Genomic DNA, 25,421 nt, shown 5'->3' with positions numbered 1-25,421 from the left:
ATGAATAACGAATCCTGTGAAATGGTTGTATGTATTTAACTTTCACTATTTGAAGTTGTATTTATGCAAAACATGGTAATTGGTTACAGTCTGTTGGAAATACGTAGTGAAATTTCAAGTAATGCAACCACTCTATGAGGATTCAATGCATTATTTGCACAATTCAAGGCCCTAACAGTGGGTTATTTCCCAGAAACTCACTAGTTCTAAAATCCTGTGATTCTCTAAAGTAGAACCCATCAGGACCAAGGTATTTCCTATTCTAACCCTACTTTATTGTATGACATTATTAGTTAGGTTTTTTTTTTTAATCTTCTTCATGCTTTAGTTCCTTGCTTGATGAAATATTGTGGTTAAACTAGCCTTTGTCAGACTTCTGAAGAAAAAGATATGACATCCCGCTTTTGACATTCGAAGAAAGACCCTAATAAACTATTGTAATATAACACTTTGGCTATAAACAAGCAGAACCCTCTTTCTACCACCAGTCATTGATCACATGTAGTAGAAAATTAGGTTGATAAAATCAGTTACACCTATGAAATTTTTCCTTCTGATTCATGTTTGACCCATGACATATAACTCTTTTTAATATTTAATGTTCCTTGCTGATAATCCCACAATCCTAATAATCATACCCCTGGTTCTAACCATATCATGTAGGTAATAGCATTTGACTTTACTTAGGTCAGCCTTTAAAAAGTGTGTGTATATATCCAAGTTCATGAAACGTATTATTAGTATAGAATGATTCAATTTTATTCTTAAATATCTTAGTTTATAAATAAAACAGCATTCAATTTCTTTTAATATTTTATGGATCCTGGAGCAATACTTGGGCCTTAATTCAGTTAATCAATCAGTCAGCAAACATTTATTAAATACTTACTATGTGCCAACTTGTTCTTATATGATTGTCCTGCCTCCTTTAAGGATCACTTAATTGTGCTTTTTATATAATTTTGCTTGTGCCCAAGAGTTGGACAAAATCCTTTATCCAAGTTACCCCAATGATCTTTCCAGGCCCTTCGTAAAAAATGAAAATTTGATTCCTCAGAGATTATGACATTTCATGATTTGCAGCCCTATATCCAATCACCTCATGATTATTGCTATTAAACAAATAGACTTATGCATTGAGGAGCAGCTTGGGATCATTGGAATAGTTGGGCAGTTTCCAAAATGTGATCCAGCCGTCTCTCTTCCTCCTGTTCAATTCTGGGCCCAGTTCACTATCCATCTGTAGTGCCTATCTAAGATATATCATACTCTGGACAGAATGTATTTTTCATCAGCATATAGAATTAGTAGGTTTCTCTCTTTTGAGGGACCCTGGATTTCAATGAAGAGGCCCTGTAGTGTTCCTGGATTCAGTGCAGTCAAGACAATGTTTTCCATAAACAGGAGCATCTGGAGAACCATGCAATCTATAAGAAATCCGTGTTCTATTTGGACTTAATGCAGGATTATCCTCCATGACACTGGCAAACACCTTTCCTGAGCATATGTTTCCCTGTTTTATGCCTCACTTAATATTGATACTCAGAGGATTGTAGAACAAAGTTGTCTCTGTGGTTGCATTCTCTCAAGGAATCGTGTATACACAGAAGCCTGAGAAATGCCTTGTTGGAGAAGAGCCTTTAAATCTGTATTTTGCTCTTCTAAGTCAAATGCTATTTTGTAAGCAACAAACAATAAATAAAATGATCTTGTATTCTCTTCATTTCTGACCCCCTAAGTATGAGTTCACCTAATGGCTTTGGTGATTACATTGTCTTGCATAAGTTCGGTAATCATTTCTACAATGATTATTTCAGACTAATTCGATCCAGGAAGCATTTATTAATAATAAGCACATCCATACACGTCAGCCCTAATCTTTTTTTCAGTATCTCCAGTTGACTCTTGAACATCTTCACTTGAATATCCCATTGGCACATCAAACTCAATATACACAAGAGAAGCTCTACATGCTCATACTTTGTGGAGTCTTGGCAGGTTCCAACAAGCACTATGTGTCCGGTGGAACCATGACCATGAACGATAGTTTGTTCAGTGTAACTGCATCCAGTATAGACTTTATATCGAGTGGAGTGATATTTGTTGGAGGCTATATAGCCAGTAGAGTGGTATCAAGCTGATTCTGGCAGGGAAAGTATGATATCTTCACCAGAATACATCAATGGCCCTACAGTGTCAAAAAAAACAAGCAGCTTTTCCAAATGGGGACCGTGGCCAAAAGAGGCCATTCAGTACTTATGCCCTTTATAGGTATACTCTGGTCATTTGACATATTGATAAGCATACATTTACATATATGTACATATATGTTGATATACATATATACCACATACCTTTATATACACATGTATGTAAATACATATGTATATTTATATGTACATGCCGATTATATGTATTATTTGTGGGAATGTGTTTCCTAAGTTTTTAAAGGAAATTTTTTATTGCTCCATTTAAAGTTATTTTATTTTATTAAATACTTTTGCTTTGAATTGTATCTTTAGGCCAATATTCAAAGTAAATGCATTGGTGGGGGCTCAAGAGCCATGGTTTTGAGTGGTTACCAACTGTCAGTGTACATTAAACCTGACGTTTTGGAATGCGGAGAGCTCATACTGAAATTTTGGAATACTTCTCTGGACAGAAGATCTCTGTGCTAGATATGACATAATTTTGATATGCAGGATCAATATTCAAACTATTTAAAAGATCAGTGATTTCCAAATGCTTGGGAAAAGTCAAAATCATCATTATTTTCAAAAATGTAACTAAGGAAATACCATTAAATATCATCCTATAGAGCATTGATGACAAACCTTGTCCTCAGGCATCCATAGAGAGTACATGGGGAGCTGCCTGGCCCCAAGTCCCCCAGCTTTCTAGGATTGAACTGTGGTGCATTTTGTGCTGGGGCAACAGTGTGCATGCCCATGGAGAGGGCTCTGAGTGCACCCTCTGGTACATGTGCCATAGGTTTACTACCATATCCTTTCTGGAAAATGTGTATGAGAATAATTTGTACATATACATTTCACTCCTTGAATAATGAGAAAAGACTAGGCAGTCTTTTGTAAATAGTAAATTAATTTTATTTTGCTTCTGTAATCTACTCAGTTGTATAAAAAGTTCAGAGAATACAAAATGTGTTTATAGTTTGTTTAACATAAAAAAGCATTTGATTTGATGGAATGTCTATCAATGGTTAAATGAATGTTTTGGACAGTCTATAAAAATATGTGGTTCTTAGCACCTCTCCTTTCTACTATAAAAGTACAAGCATACATTTATGAATTGTAAGGATAATTTCAATTTTATTGGACAGTAAATACCATAATTAAAGTAGAAGTTGTTATTTAAACAATTAGTTTTGAAATAGAACTCTAATAAGACCAGAATTGATTAATTTGCTAATTATTCTTTGAGGTTCAGATGATGGTTACTCTGTACACTATTGTGAGAGGGATGACTAGATAGATAAAATGAGAGAGAGAGAGAGAGAGAGAGAGAGAGAGAGAGAGAGAGAGAGAGAGAGAGATTCCTGATAAGAAAAACCATCAGATATTAGTGGTCCGATAATTTTTTTTCCTTGTAGTTAAAGCAATTCCACTTCTAACAATCATAAGGTTTTTCCTTTTGTTCCAACATCAGTACTTCCAGATCTGTGTTCTTTGGTTGGTTGGTTGGTTTTAAGCCATCCATCCAAGGGAGACACTAGTGAAACAGCATTAGAAAAAGACCTGACAGGTGGGACTTTGCTTTTTGGTAAAGTCCCTGTCTTTGCAAGATGTTTCAGTGTCAGTAATATTGATAGCACCTTTAAATCAGAAGTACATTAACACATCCTTTGAATTGATTGGTCTCCTTGGGATATTCTTTTTCCAAGTCATATAACATTTTGTTAAGAATACCATTCTAGTTCAATATTCTGTTCTTGTGGAAATTTTGAATAAGGAAACCTTTTGTAAGATGGAGGAAGCTTATCTAATCTTTTCAGGACTGATGAGAAGTAATCAGAAGTCTTGTGACTCTTCTCAGCTGTACATTTTCAGGGAATTAGGGACAAATTTCTTAGGAATGATAATGGGAGTCACACATTAAATTGCTGCATACTTGGCTATAAATGCACCTCCTTCATATAGTCGTAATGACTGTTTGATAGCACAGCGCTCTGAATCCTGACCCCAGGAAATATATACATATATATATATGTACATATATATATATATATATATATATATATATATATAGTGCTAAAATTTTCCTGTTGGGTCAGCAAGAAATAGAGTCCATTATTTCATTTGGTGCCATATTCTCACATCATAAATGCCCTGGGAGAAAATTTCTGTAGATAAACAGGAAAATAATATCCTATATTAGTTTGTGAGATGAAATTAAATTAGTAGATAATAATTGAGTGTCAGAAGACCTGAATCTTAGTACTTCCTCCCTCACCAATTGGCAGATTAACCACAGGCAGGTTTCTCAACCATAAACTGTCCTTTGCTTTTCTTCTTTATTTCCATTCATCAAAATGTTTGTTGGTGATAGAATAAATTCTGATGCTTTTATTGTTATAAAGACCTTTTCATCTGTTTCTGTAATGCACATTTATCCAAAGGCCTTGCCCTATGGTGATAGAGTTTGATGCATTGAGGAATAAAGGTTCATGAGGATTTGTCCTGGAATAAAAACTAACTCTTTACTATGCTATGATGATGTCATCATATTGATGGCACAGTATTAATATCTTTCTTAGGATGTTCATAGCAAAGGCAGATTGCTCCGGACTCTTGGGGATAGAACATGAGAAGATCCGGCTTAGTTCTTAATAAACAATGTGGTTTTTAGGTAAAGTTTTGAACATTTCAGATTCTTTACCTAGAGAAGCCAGGAATGCTTTCCTATCTATAAAAAAGGGAGAGTAAATGATGCAACTGAAGCATTCATTTGTTTGCAATAAAGGCACTCTATAGATACAGTGTATTACCCTTACAGTGCTAGTTATGTGCAAATCACTTTTACATCTCAAGAGAAAGTGCTTCATCAGTGAAGTTAGTTATTACAAATTAGTTTGTTTTTAAGGTGCTGTGTAGAGAAGTGCTATATGGCTGCTAAGTGCTACTCAAAAGATGGAAACTAAGGGTGAGAAGGAATTCCTCTGATACATAAGGATTTTTAAAGATTTATTGAAGACATATCTTCAAATTATAATACTTGCATTCAACCTTAAAGGTCATCATTCATGATTATTAGAAAAAGTGTTAAGTATATTGATTTAACTACTTGTAGATTTTCCAGAAAAGAGAAGGAAAATAAGAAATGATCAACCTGGAACTTTATTTTATTCCTTTTCCATAGAATGCAACTGACAATCTATTCTTGGTCTGTTGTTGTGCATATATGAACTTTATTTTATTCCTTTTCCATAGAATGCAACTGACAATCTATTCTTGGTCTGTTGTTGTGCATATATGTGTCATGGATACATGTGAATGTGTCTACTTAAAATAGGCGTCCTCTTAGTTTCCTGGAGGTCCTCCTCTGCATCTCTTGAGGATGCATAGAATCCAGTGGAGCTTGACCATCTGCTTTTGTTTTCCTTCATACTCATCACACCTCCTTTCCCTGTCACATGGTTCTTTAATGATATTCTTTACACTGTTTTGTTTTTGTTTACACTGTTGTTTCTCTAATGATATTCTTTACACTGTTTAACTGATGTAATTCTTTGTTGGTAACATTACCAATGAAATGGCTGAGAAAAGCTTTCGTATGATTATTTCTGTTTTTAACTCATTCTTCTGAAAGTTTGAATCTTACAGAGATTATGAAGTTATGCTCAATGACTACACTGGATCAAGTCTAAATGTCAGTACTATTGAGAAGGAAAATAACTTACATATAAGCAATAACCTGTCCTTCAAGACAATAAACTGTCATTCTATGAAAATATTGAGTTATTCTGGGCCCAGATAGGAAATGTAAACTTGTATAATTCACATATATTTCTGAAATTCATGTTCACCTTATTATCTTTCATTGACAGACTAATTAATAAAGTAAGGGGACTACTTTCAACAAACATAGTTACTTTCAAGTAATTACAGTTATGTTCTGGGAGAACAACATGGTGGAATGGATAAAAACACAGCCTTAGAGTCAGGAAAACCTGTCCTACCTCTGATACATTCTAATTGCGTGAGCACAAGCAAGTCACTTAAATTGTCAATACTCCAGATGAGTGATTCTCAGAATGGGGTTTTGGAATAGAGGTGGTCTCTGAGCCCCTTTTAGGTGGTTCAAAAGATCAAAACTGTTTTCATAATAATACTAAGACAAATGCCTTTGTAAAGTCAGATATTCTTCATATGTTTCAACGAAAACAATATACCTCAAAAATAGAATGTAGAAAATGTCGTTTGTTAAAAGATATTTTTTCCCAATTACATGTAATAGTAATTTTCCATATACATTATCAGAAATTATAAGATCCAAATTGTCTCCCCTGCCCCCACTTACCAGTGATGGTGAATAATTTAATCTGGGTTATACTGGGTTATACAAGTACTATCATGTAAAACATTTCCATATTGGTTATTGTTATAAGAAAATATCCATATAAAAGCAAAACTCTCTAATAAAAACACTAATAAACTAAAGTGAAAAAATGGTATGCTTTGATCTGCATTTTGACTCCTATAGTTTTTTCTCTGGAGATGGACGATATTCTTTGTCAAAAATCCTTCAGCATTGTATTGGATAATTGTGTTGCTAAATCTTTCACAGTTGATCATCATACAATATTGCTATTTCTGGTTCCAATATTCTCCTAGTTCTACTTATTTCACTCTGCATCAGTTCATACATGTCTTTCCAACTTTTTTTGAAATTATCTTGTTTTTCATTTCTTAGAGCACAATTATATTCTATCCCCATCATATACTATAATTAAACCATTCCTTATATGGACATCATCTCAATTTCTAATTCTTTGCCACTGCCAAGAAGGGTTCTATAAACATATATGTTCAAGTAGGTCCTTTCTTATTATCTTTTTGGGATACAGACCTAGTAGTGGTAATTATTAGATCAAAGGGTATATGCAATTTTATAGGTCTTTGGGCAGAAGTTCCAAATTGCCCTCCAGAATGGTGGGATCAGTTCATATCACCAATAGTGCATTTAGTGTAGTTCTTTCTCCTCCCCATTTTACTTTGCTTCTCTTATTTGATTTTTAAATTCTTTTTGAGTTCTTCTAGAGCCTGAGACCAATTTCCATTTTTTTCCTTTGGAGTTTTGCATGTAGCTGCTCTGATCTCACTGACCACTTCTGATTTTATGCCTTGCTCTTCTTTTGTCTCTAAAATATTTTTTTTGTTTACATTATTTTTTTTTATATTTACTGATTTTCCTAGCCTTTTTCTCACCTTTTATCTTTATCTTAAAGTTGGGCTTGTTCTTAAGTTAGAGAGTGCACTTTCTTTTTTTTTTCTTTAACAATATTTTATTTGATCATTTCCAAACATTATTCATTAGAGACAAAGAACAGGGCGAAGATCTGTAAATATTTCTTCATCAGCTTCTCCTCATACTATAGTGGGTCCTAGAGGCCAAAAGATCAGAGAGGCTTGTCCTTCAGTCAGCAGAACAGAAGAAACAGCTCCTGGAGAAATATAGTGAATCAATGCTTATCCATGATTCCTCTGGTGGGTCATTATAGACAGCTGAACAAGTAACTCATAGGAGATCTTAAGGGAATCTCACCTCCTCCAATTATTAAATAAATTGTTGTAATTAAAATGATTAATATAACATTAATTTGAGAACTACTTAATAGATGTTCCTTGTTTAGGGATACTAGGTCAAGTTATATATCTCTTGATCTTATCATGACCCATCTCATGTAAAGCTATACTGACAAGATATAGGTTTACAGTATACACATACTGAATATAAACATAACCTTCTGGATAGTCAATGTATTTAGAATTATTTTAATTTAATTAAAAGATTCTAACCAAATGTTTAGTTTTCTCCATTAGGAATACTTGATAACTGAAATCTCTGGCCAAATTTGGCAACCAATTTAAAAGCTTTTTTTTTTTTTTTAGTTTGCAATGTTACCAATAGGTCTAGAGTTAATGATTACATTTCTAATAGTATTAAATTTCATAACAAAATGAAAGTATTATTTACCGTATTTTGTGAACCTTCTTAAACTAATAGACTTTGTTGTAAATCAGCCCTTCAGTCTTTAAAATTTAAGCTTTTAACTGATATCAGCTGAGAAGTAAATATATCATAGGGACCTTTTCTCATGTTCTAGCCTTTTTTTTTAAAGCTATAGTGAATCTGTCAGATTGTTATTACTTCTCATTTGGCCTTTCAATGGTCATGACATGCATTATTTACAATCAACTCTCACTTTAACATTTGGTTCCATTGGTGGATACTTTTAGTCATTGTATCCAATTTAACATTACATAAAAGATGCATACACACACACACATACACACATAGCACTAGAAATATGTTTTATTTTCAAGCCCAAGCTGATGATGTTTAATATTGGTTAGAACTTTTCCCCTGTCTCTCATTTTTAAATTGGGGTTTTCTGTGATTAGTACTAAATGAATCTATATCAAAAATAATCTGTTCTTAGGTATTTTTCTTTCACAGAGATTTTGTCTTCTATTGTGATTATATTTTCTTAGAAAATTTTAGCCTTTTCTGTCCTTTCTGAGATTGAATGTTTCCCTCTGGGATTGTCTACTCATTTAGTTTTTCAACTTTTCAACTCCCTAATTGTTATTCTCCAAGACATAATAACGACAATTTCTACCTTTTATTTGTCCTAAATTTTAATAGTGTTTCCTTTTGGCATTGCAAAATATCCAGCATAGATCAACACATTATATATGGGAAAAGAATCAGAAAAATTAATAAATTATGGCTCTATTTACATTTTTATTAGTAAGGCTGATTTTCTGATAGTTTAAAATAAGACTCCAGTACTTGTTTATATGTAGTAGCACATTAAGCTGTTGGTTGATTCACTTCCCTAATGTCAAATTTCAGATTCCTAAACACAAAGATCCCTATGGAACTGGAATAATATTTTTACTCCTCAATGGCAAATGACTACAATTTAAGAAGAACCTATTATTTGTAAACAAGGATTTCTTAATAGAAATGTAAGCAGAGTAGAATAATTTCTTTGTTTTTATTCCTTTTCTAGCCTAATATATGTATAAATATATAATTTATACATATTGGAAGAAATCAATTTTCACTATCACCTGCAAAGGGCTATAAGTGAATATGATGACTGTCTATACAATTCCACCAAAAATAAAGAATTAGATTAGTTTCAAAGTTCATCAGTTCTAGATATAGAATACATGAAGTCATGATTATTAATCAATCATTAAAAAAGCATTTATTCACTACTTACTTTGTGCCTGGCACTATTGTTACAGTTTTTTTTAAAGGAACAATCCTTAACCTGAAGGAGTTTACATTCTATTGTTGAGACAACATAAACATATATAAAATTATAGAGAATAAATACAAAATGAATATGAAATAATGTGTTCTGAACCTCTTTAATAGCCTCCTGAAGTTTTTGAATCCCTTTTCAGTCATCTTTCTAAATGCACAAAATAAAATATACCAGTTTATTAAAAAACAATAATATTGAAATACATATATCAATTTTTAAAAAATTTCACAAATTCCAAGCTAAGAACCTCTATAATAGAGTATCTATTCAATGTGTTTTGGGACTGTCCAGTGTTTTTTTGGATACCAATGAAACTTCAGGTCTACTACTTCATTCATTTTATGACCAAATCATGTATGGCTACATAAGGTCTCTTATATCACTTCTTGCTTATATTATAGTGCTTAGTAGTTGTGGAGTAGCTTCCTCAAACCCACTTATTTGTCCTTCCATTAGTCTTTTGGGTCACTTGCAGATTTTTTGTGATATTGCCAAATTCCATGATTTCCATTCATTTAGTATCATTTTCTCTCCTTTCCTCAACCAAAAATTTCCTCCCCAATGCAATAAATCAACAGGAGTATTCTTTTATTATTAATATTATTACTATTATTGTTTGACTCAGTAATATTAATAAGATATTTACATAACACTTTAAGACTTACACAATGCCCTCACAAAATAACCATGAAAGAAATCTATCCAATGTTGTATTATTCTCAATTTAGTGATAAGGAATCTAACTACAGGGTTAAGTGACTTGCCCTGGTCATTTAATAGTTGCTCTGTGACAGAGCTGTGTCTTGAACTTCAATCTTCTGCCTCTAAATCTTGTGATCTTTCCATTGAAAACTTGAATATGGAGTTAAAATTTGGAAGGAGTGGCCCATGCAGGAAGGCCCAACACTGATAGTTTATTTTTGTTTGTTTCTATAATCCTCTCAGTAAATATACCTCAGGACAAGTCACCTTTGATTTGGGGTAGGTTAATATATCTTAGTATTTATTTAGCATTTTTATTGTTCACTTATAACTTGTGCTTATAATGACATTCAAAAGGATAATCCAAATAATTTACATCCATTTATCCATAGCATTGAAGGAGACACTAAAGTATGAAGTATATGTGTATGTGTTTGTGTTTTTGGTTGTTGTTTTTTGTGACTGGCCACATTAGAATGTTGTTATTCTCTCTTCTGATCTTTACTGGAACCATTTTCTTTTCACTTATACTAAAGCCATTCAGATTGGTCAGGTTGCTTTTAATGATGTAGTGGTGAATTAGCTGCCAATTAAAAAAAAGAAACTTAAATGTAGACTGAATGAAAGTGAAAACACTGCAACAATGGAATACCTTATATCTGTTCATTCCTTTCTATTCTGTTCACATAAGACATTATTTGTACAGTTTACAGTGGTTTTACTCCATGGCTTATCCTGCAAAGCCACGATATCTCGCTAGATGAAATTTAGTGAGATAAATGCCCTGTGTATCTGATCATTTAATATTTCACCCTGCTAGTTCTCTAGCCTGAAGGCAGTTCCAGTTAACTACAACTTTTCATATAAAAAATGACAGTTTTTACTGAAGAGTTGAGAAAACAGAGGACAACATGTTTTCTACTTTAATAATGCTGAAATTTTGCTTTCTGGTCCAGATCCAGAATGGACTTGACTCTTTCTCAATGTGTATATACATCTTAGGAAACTTAGTTAAGGACTACATAGCTTATAATCTGTGTTTAAATCCAGGATGAGGGAAACAAAAAGACCATTTCAAACTCTGACTTATTAAAATGATGGGAATTGGTGTTGCATATAATTGCTTCATCTGTGGTTTCTGTGTTGTGTTTGCTTAATTTGCCAGTCCAAACAAGATTTTCTTTCCCTCAGTAGATCTAATCTAGTATAAGAAGACAGATTTTTTTTTTTCTGCCTCATATATCATTGCCATTATCTTGGTGAAGTCACTGTCATTTAGGATAAAAAAAATGTGTATTTTAGCAGAAAAATTCAGCATGAAATACTAAGGATCAACACAATTTGAATTTCAATTCACCTTAAAGTACTTATGTAAAGGCATATTTTGTATAGGTAAAGGTATATTCGGTAAAGTTATATTTTTCCTATACTTTAAGCAGCATCTTTATTTAGCATTGTGAGAGCATGGATAGACAAAGCCATCTAGATCATCAGATTCAACTGTTGACTAATCTGATGAATAGATGCCTGCAAACATCAAAGTAAACATTTAAATTATATCTTTGATGTAATGCCAATATCAAAATGCTGTTTCACAACTAGAAATGAAGAATATTTAACATGCAATGGAAAAAATGATGTGCAAGTTCTCTCAGGTATCTGTGTCACATGAGGAATTTGGCAGGTCTAGAGTGACAGATGTCTTAAAGAAGGCCTATCATGTGAAAAGAAGTTGCACACAGGTCATATAACAGACCAAAGTTGGATACTAACATATAAGATTCTACCATAAATCAAGTCGACATAGGGTCACTTTTCCACCATGTTCTTTTTATTCTTCCTTTGATGAGGAGAGTCTTCTCTTCCATTTTAATACAGTTGGGCCAGTATAAATACTTGTTTCTTATTTGTGTGAAATAGCAGTATGGCAGCAAGGCTGATTTCATTATTACTAACTTGCTGCATTCTTGTCTCCCTCTAATCTCACCTCCCTCACCCTTTCTTTCTTCTTTTTTTTTGAAGGGATGAGTGATTTGATTGTGGTTAGGAACTCTGTACTATAAAATTTTTTCCCTAAAGAGGATAGGTTACTATTCCACTATTTAAAGCCTTAAAATATTGCCTAGAGAATTGATTAACTGACTTGTAGAGTGTCACACAGACACATGTAGAGTGCCACATCACACATGTATATGTGTTAGAGACAGGACTTGCATCCAAGTCTTCCAGAATGGCTTTCAACTGTTGTCTCTACTACCCATCTTATGTGGTAATGTCTTGGACTTCTCTTAGACATATCTCCTGTCCTTGTACAATTGAGATCCCATTTTCCCTTCTTTTCATATTTTGATCTCCTTACTATTAAGAAATAACTAAGTTTACAGTTTCTACCATGTTTCAGTCCAAATGCCAGTGTCTGATAACCAGGCGTCAACTGAAGGCTAAACACCATATAGGATTTGCTTTATTAATTAACTGGGTCCACTGTTTGTATGGTTCTTTGATACTTCTGCCTAAGTCCCATTTGCGACAATTTCTCCTTGGCAATCCCTCTCTACTGCAGTTAATCCATGGAATCTTGGGGGATGACACTATATCTAAAGCCACATGTGGAAATTTCCCCCTTTTTAGGTATTAGCCATTGTATAAATTCAGAGAAGTATTTGGGCCATTGAAAACCATTAGGATTATTGGCTTTGACTTCAGATAAGCTGAAAATAAACCAAAGTTCAAATAGAAAGTAATTCCCCTCCTTTCTTTGCCTTTCTAACTAATCAAAATCAAACCCTTAACCTCTAATTGTATAACAAGTGCCTTCTAATAAGTTTCATTTTTTTGTTTATTGAGCTATACTGAAGTACTATGGCATCAGCATTTCTAATATATTTCATTCATAGTGTGTTATTTCAGTTGGTTTGAAATAACTTCTGAAATTTTTTTGGATGATCTGCCCATTTACATATAGCCTACTGTAGTCTACAAATAGCCTCAAATTTTCATAAGCTGTATTACAGAAATAAAAACCCAAAGAATAAATGAGTAGGAATAAGAAATAGCTTTAAACTTCAGTAATATTTTATAGTTATTCAGGATATTTTATCCCTTAGTATAGTGACTAGAAAAACAACATACAACTATATAATTGCTAGTTGACACTAAAGATCCTACTCTAATGCCTCAACATAATGTGGCAGTGAACTTGGCTTTTTAAAGGCTATCTCAGCAGAGAATTCTTTCAGTTAAGTCTCATTGAGCTACAAAGGTTTCTAGCATAAGCCTACTAACAAACCATATTTATATCAATCAAGGACCAGATGAGCTCATTTTAGAAAGACATCATTAGAGTAACGCACGATGATGAATTTCTTTTTTTCATCAAAGCACATGAAAGTTGACCAAATCTTCAAAGGGTAACCATTTGTATAGGTAGAAGGGAATAATCCTCTGTTCTCAAACAAAATCGTCTTTGAAATAGCAAAGTGTCCTGAGTGCTTATGCTACATTATTCTCATCTTATGGTACATAATAAATTTGCAAAAGTCACAGATGCCTTTCCCTCTTCCATGTGTTCTGACTGTTGTCCTTACAACTTTCAAGAATAATGGCAAACATTTGGTGGTGCCCACAATTTTGATAGGAGTTACTATATATATATATATATATATATATATATATATGTATATATACATATATATATATATATATATACTGCATTTTTGAGAACCATTGTTACCCCATCCATACTCAAAAAGGGAGAATTTTTCATTGCTTTCCTCTTTCATTTCCTCTCAAATTTGATAACCTCTTTTGAAAGATTTCAAATATCTAACTGTGGTGAATCTTTGTCTTACATGTAACATATCAGAGCATTGGCAAGAATTTAGATTATAAGTTAAGAGGATAAGGAACATCATACTTAAGCAAGCCTTAGTAATTGATATTTCTTGAACCCATAAAAAAAAAACTTGATCAGGATTGCAAATAAGTAGGTGACAAATAGGAAAAAAAATTTTGTTAACTAAAAAGTATCATTTAGAGAGGCTGTATACTGTGTACATAGAGAGGTTGCCTCAGAGTGAGGAAAACCTAAATTAAAACTTATCTTTGACACATACTAGCTATGTGATGTTGGACAAGTCATCATGTACAACTGTCTGAGATCTTTAGTTTCAGAGCAAATGGTCATCTGCATTTATTCAGAGCATTTCTTCATTTGGAAGTTCCCCACCCCAACTCCCAACCCCAGCCATGCAGTCCACTTCAATCCTAATTTATTCTCTGTTTATGCATGGATTTGATTCTTGGGATTTTCTTTTCTATTTCTTTTTACCAAATACAGAGCACCAGGGATTTATTAGCCCTCTCCCACTTCATTTATAATTTGAATAATGAGTGGACATTTCTTTCTGGAATATAGGAAGTCTTTGCTTTGTTTGTTTTGTTTTGTTTTGTTTTGATTTGATTTGTCCTAATTTCATATTGATAAATTCATCTAAGCTGCTTATGGGTTAATAATGTCATATGTTTCTTGCTAAGTCAATGTGGATACTGCCAAATTCACAGTTTTCCAGGTCTTTTGTATTATTTATCTATGGTAAAAAGTCTAGTTTTTCCCTAAATTCAGGTTAAAGTAAATGTTTTGTTGTTGATGATGATTAAAAAAAAACAACCTTCATGTTCTGTTCCTATACTATTTCATACATTTACATAGTCAGCACAAACTAGTGATCTAAGCCACCAATCATAGATCTATACTTTGACTAGAGCAGTCAGAAATATTTTTGAGTAGTTGCTGGATATAGATCACTAGATGAAAAATTGAGAAGTCTAAAAAGAAGAAAAACATTGTTGGTCACCTATAAACTTTAGGAAAATGGGAATGATGATGATTAATGTGACTTTATAACTCTCTCATGGGATAAGATTAACAAGCATTTGAAAAACAATTATAAATATATATTATTTTTAGTTCTTGTGACAAGGAGTATTCTCTTCATCCAAAATTAGGTTATACTCCCTTCTGCCTGTCCCCTATTTGCTTTTATGAAACCTGAATGTAACTTGTAATGTATATGTGCATTTTGCACATGTATCTGTATATATTATGGTAATAGGCATTGGGGTATTATGAGCAGAGATAGGCCTCAGAGTAGTGGAGAGCAAGGTTCAAATCTCAACTCTGGCATTTAGTTGATATATGACCTTGGGCAAGTCACAACCTCTTATTGTCCAAGAAAACTTTCTAAGATCATAAAATAAGTTCCCAAATAGTTTTTTAAATTTGTTTTGGTAGAAAGAATTTCTTCATTTAAAGTTTTCATCCCAAGTGAAACCATAGGTCTAAGTAGAATAAAACAAATACATACATATATGTATGTATATTTTATACATATAAATATATGTTATACCTATATATTAATATATACATGTGTATATAATTCTGCATAGTTATATATATGTGTATGTGTATATTATATATAAATATGTGGAGAGACACAGAGAGATATATTTATGTAATTTTAGAAATCTGTCCTACTTGTCTGAAAAGCCTTCATCTAGTCCAGTATGGTGTTGTCATTGTTTCAATGACAAATGACTTATAAGTGTCAAACCAAATGAAGGAACTTGCAAGGTACAGAATGTTGAGGGTAGATTTTAACTTGATTATTTTTTCTAAAGCACATGGCCAAGTTCTTAAAGCTGTACTCAATCCATGAGACCTTTTTTCACCTCAAGTTGATGAATTCAATGTTAGGACACACAACAGATGAGTAAATATTGATGAGATTCTAATGATTCATCTCCTCAGATACAAGAACATTTGGAAAGCTCACTAGTTCCTGTATTCTCCAGGTACTCTGGATGCTTTGACATGTTTTCCATGAGTACAGCCAGCTTTATTAACCAGTGGTTAATCATTTGTTTAGAAAAATAAATGGCAGGACAATGTTCTTTCTCATTTTTATTAACCACCATCCAATGAATGCCTGAGCCCCGTGAGCAGTACAAGAATAGCAAAGAGTGACAACTTCAAACTCACCTAGGCACCAGTTTTTGCCTTCTCAAAGTGGAAAGGCTTCATGTATAGTAGTGCAGGGAACCATTACAGAATAGTGTTTGAAAGTTCTTCATTTAGATATATTGAGAAAGTAGTTGAATAGAGAATAACAATCATGTTTGATCTTTATCTTTTCCTCCAGGGTTTCCATGGTTCAATTTCTTGATCAACAGAATGGATCCCTACTAATTAAATGGTAGCAGTTTTAAGCATGAATAATTTGGTTGTTGAAGAGTACTACTTGAAAAGTATCATTGACATGTTCAGAATTTTCCTTATATTCATTCTTCCCTTCCTCTTTTTGTGACTTTGCTACAGGAGATTTTATGACTCCTATCCAGAGAAGTTACTAAATTGGCTTTTAGTGCAAACAGAGCTACTTTGGCATTGGGCTTTTCCAGACTTAAAAATTATTGTTTTAATATATCTATTTTTAAAAAAAATGTCTTAGATACTGGATTATCCTTGTGCTAAGCTTTAAAAATAGTTTTTTCTCCAAGAACCCAAAAGAGAGTAACCGCCATGGCAGGTAGAGAATCAAGACTTTAAAAAATTCATTGTTTGTAAACATAAATCCCTGCCAAATCAATTGTCACTAACAGTTACTGGTGCTAACAATCGATTTGGAGAAAATGATTGGAGGTAGAGTATATGCAGTTATTTTAAAAGAAAAAATGATAGATTTGTCATGCCTCATAAAATATGCAAACTAGCTTTAGAAAATTGGAACATTTACATTCACAATTTGTATCTCTTTTGTCAAATGCACTTGTGTGTTTTCTTCTGATGCTTGTGGATTATGGTCCTCCTCCTACTATATGCTCATAGAAATGCCATAGTCACCTCAAGGAAGATTTTTCTTCTGAGGTATTATGGACATGTCCTTTAACCAGAGCACCCCATGCTTTCCATACTCTTAATGCTGCCCTGGGCTATGGTACTTTCAGAAACTTCCTATAAATCGGATGCATTGCCATATTGCTTGCTCTCCCTTTACATTTCTACATGGACACTTTACTTCCTTCCCTTCCCCACTGGATTTTCCCTAACTCTCACTGCCAGGAATAACACGAGATGCCAATAGATGTTCCTTTTCTAATCTGCTGTGTATTGTGTGCATGGACCAACTTTGACAGGGATAGAATTGCACAGTGCTATCCCGATCACTGGGCAAAGACTAGAGGGTCAATATTTTGGGAGTACCTGGTTTACTATTAGCCCATTTTCCTTGGTCACACGCCAGTATCACATTATCTTCCTCTTAGAGTGCTTATTTGATGATTCCCAAAACAACTTTTCTCAAGGTTCTAATTTTCCACCATTCTGCCTAGGGCAAGGAGAACCCAAGGGTGCAATGGTATGTCATTTTACTGTCTCACTCCATTCAGAAGGACTAGACTCTGTGGCAGTGAGTCCCTAGTGTTTCCCTTACTCTGCATAATCAAAGGGGGCATCACATCAAGGTGGCTTTGGGGAAAACATCTGGAAGAAATAAATTTCTCAGGATCAAAGGGCTCTGTGTGCAGCCCAAAGGGTCCTCAGGGTGCTCCTCAGAGCAAACAAATGATTCTCTTGATGAGTCACTACAGCTACTTCCAGCCAAAAGCCCACATGTGTTGTGAGATCATAAGGAAAAGGGGTGGAGTGGGGGAGAGAGAAGGAAAATCGAAGAAGGCAGCAAAAGTGATTTTTTAAAAGGGGGCTTTGCTACATGAATAAAAGAAACCTTGAGAGTGATTACAATTCAGTAATGTACCTGCCATCCTTAGCATTACTTCTCTTGAATTGCCCAAGAATAAAATGAAGAATGACACCAAATGTAAAAGGCGTGTGTCTGTGGGGGTTTGGGGAGGTGGGGACAAGAAAACAAGGCAATGGAACAATATTCCCTTCAGCATTGACATGCAAAAGCTGAAACTGGCTTTGGAGGTAGAAGCCCAGAAAGGTGTCCTGAACCTCAGCCAGTGGTGTGTTAACTGGTAAAAAAGTTACTTATGAATCAGTACAGCCATGCTTTGTTCTGCATGAGTGTTTTAATAGAGCGAGTGTAATATAAGGATCAGGTGGGCTCGTGGGAATGGAACAAAAGGTTTTGTAAAATTAAAGCAAAATAATTATAGCTCTAGGTGCAAAGCGAGCATACTCCAGCAGTTGATAGCAAGGACCTGCTCAGAATGGAGAAGGGAGGGGGCATTGCTGGAAGTTTTTTTTTTTCCCCCTACTAACAAAGGCTTTTAATAGGTAACAGTTGTAAGCGTCTTTGAAAGTAATTAATGCACCCACACAAAAAAATTTATTAAAATGAAAATTTAAGGAATTGTCTAAAATGAATTAATTAACAAAAAAAGAACATCATGTCTTTCTTATTTTTTTTAAAGAAGGAGTGAAGGTTAACAGAAGTGGATTTTGTGAGATTGCATTTTAAAATGTTCTTGCTCTAAGAGTCTGAATAGCCCTAAAAAGACAGCCTGGAGGAATTGGTAGCATGGGCCCCCTAAGAAATCCTCATAGGGAAAGAGAATAAAGCAGCAATGAATCTATGACAGTAGTGAATGGAAGCCATGTAATCCCTGTCCTTGGGATGCAACATAACCCCAAGTTGGTGTGTTAGCTGTAAAAAGCTAGGAGGAAAAGAAAGAAGAGTTCAAAAGATGAGGAAAGTTCAGGATTCTGAGATTCTCATGTGGCCCTCTCATTATGTGGTGTTCTTTCTATCATCCTAGGTCAGAAGGGGCTATGCTCCCTCCTGGCATGAATGGAAGAAGGTCAAAAGACAGCTTTACTTATTCCACATAGTATCTTTTACCTCTGCCTATTTTCTGTCTCTATGGGTAAATAGAACTGGATGTGTCCTGTTTCCCCAGCAATTTTTCATCACTCTATTTGTTTTTCTTTCTTATTTTCTTTTGTAGTTTTTCATACTATGATGTAATTACAAAGGAGAATGTGTACACCCTGCTGAAAATTTACCCTTTCCTACCTAGAGCAGTTCCGATGAATGGCAATCAGTCTTTTTCCAGCATGGTGGTGGTGTTTAAATCTCAAAGTTTGTTCTTGGAACTTCCATAATTCCCCAAAGGTTGTACCACACAAACCTTTCCAGAGTGATAATCCTAAAAGTACTTGTACTCATTCTCATCACATTTCAGTTCTTTTGCTAAAGGCAGTGACCAGAAATGTAAAAATGTACAAAGGGGATAGAGAAGATAGAGTCAGACAATCAATAAATATTTATTAAACACCTATCAATGCATCAATCAGTAAACATTTATTAAGTGCCTCTCGCTTAAGAACTGAGGATATAAAAAAAGGCAAAAGACAATCCCTGGCTCTAAGGAGCTCACATTCTAATAGGGGAAACCTCAAATAAGCAACAAGCTAGATCTTAAAAACAAGATATATTGAAATTAATCAATAGAGGATGTCCATCAATTGGGAACTGGCTGGACAAGTTTGTTAATAGAATACTGTTGTACTATAAGAAATGACAAATAAGATGATCACAAGACAACTGAAAAGTTTGATATGAAATGAAGCAAAGTGAAGTGAGCGGAACCAGGAGAACATACACAGTAACAACAATATATTATGATCAACTGTGAATAACTGAACCATTAATAATAAAACAAGGATCCAGAACAATTCCAAGAGACTCATAACAAACAAACAAAAAGGGCTGTCCATTGCCATAGAAGGAACAGATAGAGGCAGGATGGAAATTGAAACCTGCCATTCTCTGCTTTATTTCATTCACAAATTTTTCTCTAGCGAAAGCAATATGTGGTTTCTTCCACAACATGACAAACAGGGAAATATGTATTATACAATATATACAATATAATATATAATATAATATATATACAACATAAATTTTTTAAAAAGAAATTAATCAGTAGAGGCAAGGCAGTAGAATTAAGAGAAATTGGGAAAGTATTCCTATAGAACGTGAGATAAAAGCTGGGATGAAAAGGAAAACATTCCATGCATGAGAGGCAGCCAGTGAAAGTGCTCTGAGTCTGAGGACAAGTGTCTTTTTCAAGGAAAAGGAGGGAGGCCAGTGCTTCTGGATAACAAAGTATGTATAGGGGTGAGGTGTGTTATAAGGTTTAAGAGAACTGAAAAGATGGGTTTTTATCTGAGGTCTTAAGGGGCCCCTAGAGTTTATTAAATAGAGTGGGGGCAGGGCAGGATATAGTCCGACCTGTCAATGATCACTTTGACAGCTGAGCAAAGGATGGGCTAGAAGAGGGGGACACATGCCAGGGAAAGCAAAGAGCAGCCTTTTGCAGTAGTCCAGACATGAGGTAATGAAGGCCTGCACCAACATGGTGGCAGTATCCAAGCAGGGAAGGGGGCCCATTTGAGAGATGTTGTGAAAGTTAGAGGAACAGACCTTGGCTACAGGTTGGATATGGGGTAAGAAGTGAAGAGTTAGATAATGGCATCTTTGTTGTAAGCTTGGGCAGAAATGAGGTCCAGTTTCATGTATGCAGTGTATTATATGTCAGTAATTACTGGGTTTGGGGGGGAAGCACTCAACAACCCACATAGTGATTGACATTTTTCACCTACTGAACAAATGTGGGCAAGTTTGTCAGGACTTTTTTGTTTTCCTTTCAAGCATTTCCCCAGTGGCTTTCTGTCACTATATTGTTTCTAACTACTTTTAGAAAATGTGGTTCATTGATTCAGAGGGGTTAGTTTTACTAATATGACAATATTGTGAACATAGGCCTCTGAACCCAAGGTTCAGAGGGAGGTTCATGTGAGTCTTGGGAAAGAACATCCTGCTTGCAAGTTTAGATACAATTCTCTGGCTGTCATTTTCTATCATTCCCTGAATTATATGGGGATGCAACCTAGTGCGAGGCTGAGAGAGAGAGAGATCGCACAGGAGCAACATTAAGCGCTTCCCAGTTTTGTAACCAGGGAACAACGGGGAATTTTGTTCCGATGCTTTACTACATTATTTTAAAGCTGGTTATCATGTGGACCATTGATATTAGAAGAGTCATAAAACATACCGCTTGTTCATTTTTTTCAGTCCTGTTGATTATTTGTCACATTATTTGAGGTTTTTGAGAGAAAGAGTTGCCATTTCTTTCTCTCACTCATTTTTTTACAATTGAAGAAACTGAGGCAAACAGTTCAGTACCTTGACCAGTCCCATACGTAGTAAGTGTCTGAAACCAGATTTGAACTCAAGAAGATGCCTGGTACTTTAAACACTGTGTCACCTGACTGCCCCAAACATTCCGAGGTATCCTCTACTACCCTGTCACAGGAGATGCCAAAAACATTAGATACACGTGCTTTTCTTCTTTGAGGCTTTATAGAGGTTTAAGAGTCTTCTTCTAGTAAAATAAATAGATGTGATATTTTTAAGTACAGACTATACTTAGAGTATGTGGAGGTCGTAGGTAACACTTTACCACCCAGGAAAGTGGAAAGTGACCGGGGATCATTTTAAGATAGTCCCTAAAGAATCCTGCAATGTGCTTCCGTAGCCAAAAAAACAACAAAATTCTGGACATTATAATGAAAGGCCCTGGAAACAAAGCAGAAAATATTCCATCGCTGTAGAAAGGCATAATTTTGTTTTTGTTTTCCAGTTAATATGTTCCTTCAACTAGAGAAAGTGTTTGCATTTTTAACCTCTTCTCTCATTATAGAATAAAGGTTTCATGCCAAGCTACTGAATAAGGAAGTCAATGAGGGAGTTGAGGATAAAGAGCTTTGTCCACATACATGAAATCACAAATGGTCATAAGCTCATTTCACTTCCTTTGTAAGATGAGCCAAGCTATTTCCCCTAAAATTGCATTGCAAAAGAAAGAGCAGTGGCCTGAGAGTGGAGAAATAGGGTTCTAATTTCAGTTCTGCCACTAACTGAATATGTGGTCTTTTATGTATAATTATTCTTTTAAAATTATGAACACAGGAAACATCATTAAACAAATATTTCAGCATACAAAGAACAGAAGAAGATTGTATATGATATTATGATCTGTTGACATAGTTTAAAAAATGCATACTAAATTTAATATAGCAAAAACAAAGCTATACAACTTCTCTGCATCTTCTTTGAAATTCCTCTGACCCTTTTCTGTATTTATGTTTTAATATATGTTTTTAAACATATACGGATAATTACAGCGTAGTTAAATTCAAGATTATTAGGTAGGACAGCAATATATTGAGGGATCAGAAAAAGTTGTATTAAGGAGCTAATACTTGAACTGAGCTTAGAAAGAAGAGTGATTTTTTTTCTTGAGGCAGAGATGAGAAAGGAGCACATTTCTTTTTATTTTTTTAAATACTAACTTTCTATCTTAGAATCAATAAGGATGAAGAATGGTAAGGGCTAAGCAATGGAGGTTGTGACTTATCCAGGGTCGCACAACCACAAAGTGTTTAGGCCCAGATTTGAACTCCTGCTTTAGGCCTTGCTCTCAATTCACTGAGCCCCCCCTAACTGTCCCTAGGAGAGCATTTCAAAAGTGAAAGATATTCTGTGCAGAGACCCAGAGACTACAAATGAAATTTTGTGTGTGAGAAACAGAGAGAAAGCCAATTTGGCTAGATCAAAAAATTTACAAATATATAAAAACAGAGAAAAATAAACATATACTTTCATATGTTATATATATACATAAAATTTTCATTATACATACACATGTATATATAATTGTATATACATTTATATATGCACACCTGTAATATAATTATAAATAGATGTATATGTATATGCACATATAATTTAACATATTAATTGGTTATTTGTGTGTATATATGCATGTATATGATATATAATGGTTTTATATGTATTTAACATATAATAAAAATTTAAATATATGATTATATATATAAATATTTATTTTTAATGCCACTAAATATATAACTTTAATCTATATTTATTTAAATTTAAGATTTAAAAATAGAATTCAAATATAAATATGTACATATGTGTATATAATGTTTTATATAGAGTTGTACTGAAAACTACTGAGTATTTGTTGCCATTGTTTTGAGAGTGAGTTTCTCTGAATTTCATCCGTCTGGTCTCCCATGATGGCTAGAGCCCCTGCCCCCAATACCTAGAATGTTTTTAGAGGGATAGAGCCTAACAGTACTGAAGTCAGCTGACACAGTCACCTGAACACACGGACCGCCAGTGTTCCGCCGGGAGGTGAGGACTTCGGGGAGAGTCTTCCATATAGTACTGGTACCGGGATTGAGTCATCCAACAGACATTACCAGATGCCTGCCATCTGCAGAGTATTGCCCTAGTTGTTTATAGAGATCTGAAAAAGCATCTAGTATGTGTTTATTGTATCCTAGATAGAGTTCTACTACGATGATTGCTGTTAACTCTTGCTAGAATGACGACGACAAGTCCGTGAGAGCCAGCATTTATACAGCCACTTAAGTGCGGCAGAGTGCTTTGCATGTGATTTCATTTGATCCTCACCATATACGAAGGGTTTAGATGCTGTCATTTCCCTCCCTTTGCCTATGAGGAAACGGAGACCTCGAGGCGTGAAATGACTGATCTGGGGTCGCCCATTAGAGAGTGTCTGAGACAGGATTTTCACTCAGACCCTCCTGACGCCAGGGAGGAAGAGGATACAGCGAGTGGTGCCTGTCCTCTGACTGTTTAGTCAGTTTTGGAGAAAACGTGTTCAGACATAGATAGATGTGAAATAGATACAAAGTGATTTTAAGGGGAAGGTCCGAAGTAGGGGGCAGCAGGAAAAGCCTTATGTTGAAGGGGGTACTTGAGCTGGAGTTGAAAAGAAAATTCATTCCAGGCCAAGGAAAGTGCAAAGGAACGAAAATGGAATATGGAATACCAAGTCTAAGGAACAGCAGGAAACCCAATTTAGCTGGGCCACAGTTGGCCATGCAGGAGAGTATTGATTGTATAAATAAGTACTGGACAGTTCAGTTGTGGCCAGATAGCAAATGATTTTATGTACAAAATAAAAGATTATATATTTCTCCTTGAGATCATGGGAAGCCAAGAGTCCATTTAAAACAAACAAACAAACAAACAAAAATCCTACCTTCTTTCTTAATTATATTAAGTTATCAATTCCAAGGCAGAAGAGCTGGGCAATGGGAGTTAAATGACTTGCCCAGGGTCACACAGTTGGGAAATGTCTAAGGCCAGATATGAATCCAAGATCTCCCATCTCCAGACCTGGCTCTCTTAACCACGGAGTTACCATATTCCTCATATGTTCACTCTTCTTTCTTTGTACTTGTATTCTTTCCACCTAGCAAATATCTGCCTGGTATTAATGAATGCTTATTGCTTTCTTACTTGCTTGATATGCTTTTGGGACTTGTTTGTCAAGTCTTTTACAGCAATTAATTTTTCTTCTTTTTTTAGCCAATACAAAGTTTTAATGATTATTGTTTGTTGCAAATTTGGTATAACCAGGCTTCCCTCATTCCTATTTTTTCTCATTATTTGTCTTGAAATTCTTTACCTCTTGCTTCTCCATGTAAATTATTTTATAATTATATTTTGCTTCATAAAGCAATTCCTTCATAGTTATAATTGGTATGGCACTAATTCTGGAAATTAATTCATATAATCATTTTATTATTTTTGCTAGTCCCAACCATGGACAGTGAATATTTTCTCATTTCTGTCTTTCTTCATTTCCAGTTTTCTATTACAAATTTAAGTAATGTGACTTTCCATATAAAAATAAGAGAAAAAAACAGGATGGTTCATAAAACCGTAGAATCCTATTATGAACAATTTTGAGTTTATGTTAAATTTAACACATCATTTAACAAAATTGCCCTCCTTATTTTTATTCCTCCTGAACTTCCTTCTGTACTTTTCTTTGTATATTTAATATTTCATTCATGTTCTTATCTTTCTTTTTTTCTCTTTTATGCATTACTCTTACTACCCAGTAATTTAGTGCATACACACACTCCCTTTTACTCTCTCTCCCTCCCACTCACACATGCAACTTCTTACTGCAATTAAATTTTTTAAAAAATCTTTCCAGAAAAAAATATGAATCAAAAACCTCATACATTGGTAAGTATAAAAATGTTTATCTTTTTCCAGACTTCTAGTCCATTATCTGTTCCTAAGAAGTACAAAAGATGGTTAAT

General features: G+C 34.4%; 1 protein-coding gene across 24 annotated transcripts in view; it reads left to right on the top strand.

Annotated features, from left to right (window-relative positions):
• ZBTB20 (zinc finger and BTB domain containing 20) overlaps positions 1-25,421 on the top strand; it is a 1,063,249-nt gene that overhangs the window by 457,448 nt on the left and 580,380 nt on the right. The gene's annotated exons all lie outside the window — the stretch shown is intronic.

This window comes from Monodelphis domestica, chromosome 4 (assembly GCF_027887165.1).
Source record: "Monodelphis domestica isolate mMonDom1 chromosome 4, mMonDom1.pri, whole genome shotgun sequence".
NCBI classification, from domain to species: Eukaryota; Metazoa; Chordata; class Mammalia; order Didelphimorphia; family Didelphidae; genus Monodelphis; species Monodelphis domestica.
This window is presented reverse-complemented; position numbering and strand designations above follow the sequence as displayed.